Source organism: Chlorocebus sabaeus, chromosome 7, assembly GCF_047675955.1.
Source record: "Chlorocebus sabaeus isolate Y175 chromosome 7, mChlSab1.0.hap1, whole genome shotgun sequence".
NCBI classification, from domain to species: Eukaryota; Metazoa; Chordata; class Mammalia; order Primates; family Cercopithecidae; genus Chlorocebus; species Chlorocebus sabaeus.
The window spans coordinates 15,071,286-15,072,399 of record NC_132910.1 but is presented as its reverse complement, the minus strand read 5'-3'; positions in this window follow the sequence as shown (position 1 = coordinate 15,072,399).

The following is a 1,114-nucleotide window of genomic DNA, read 5'->3' as shown; positions in this document are numbered from 1 at the left end:
CAACATAACCAAGCTTCCACCTCTAAAAAAAAAAAAAGAAAGAAAGAAAGAAAAGAAAAGAAAAGAAAAAATGAGGCTGGAGGCTGGGTCCAGTGGCTCACACCTATAATCCCAGCACTTTGGGAGGCTGAGGCAGGCAGATCAGTCAAGGTCAGGAGTTTGAGACCAGCCTGGCCAACATGGTGAAACTCTCTACCGAAAAATACAAAAATTAGTTGGGCATGGTGGCATGCACCTGTGGTCCCAGCTACTTGTGAGGCTGAGGCAGGAGGATCACTTGAGCCCAGAGGTGTGCAGTGAGCTGAGATTGCCCCACTGCACACCAGCCTGGGTGACACAGCAAGACTCCATCTCAAATAAATAAATAGACCGACTGTGTGGCTCATGCCTGTAATCCCAACACTTTGGGAGGCTGAGCTGGTGGATCACCTGAGGTCAAGAGTTCGAGACCAGCCTTGCTAACATGGAGAAACCCTATGTCTACTAAAAATGCAAAAATTAGCCAGGCATGGTAGCAGGCACCTGTAGTCACAGCTACTCGGAAGACTGAGGCAGGAGAATCAGTTGGACCCAGGAGGCAGAGGTTGCAGTGAGCCAAAATCACACCACTGCACTCCAGCCTAAGTGACACAGCGAGACTCCATCATCAGAATAATAATTAAAAAAGATGAAATTAATATTGACATTGTTAGTTTCTCATCTTCACACCCCATTCAAGTTTAGCCACTTAGGTCAAAAGGATTCAATTCCAAATCGGCATTATGTTTAGTTTATCATGTTCCTTTAATCTACTCCATTATAGAAAGTTTCCTTGGTCAGTGCCTCTGCCAGGCGGCCAACCGTCTGAGAAGTGAGGAGCGCCTCCGCCTGGCCGCCGCCTCATCTGGGAAGTGAGGAGCGCCTCTGCCTGGCCGCCAACTGACTGGGATATGAGGAGCGCCTCTGCCCGGTCGCCAACCGTCTGGGAAGTGAGGAGCGCCTCTGCCTGGCCGCCGCCTCATCTGGGAAGTGAGGAACGCCTCTGCCCAGTCGCCAACCGTCTGGGAAGTGAGGAGCGCCTCTGCCAGGCCACCCCATATGGGAAGTGAGCAGCGCCTCTGCCAGGCCACCCCAT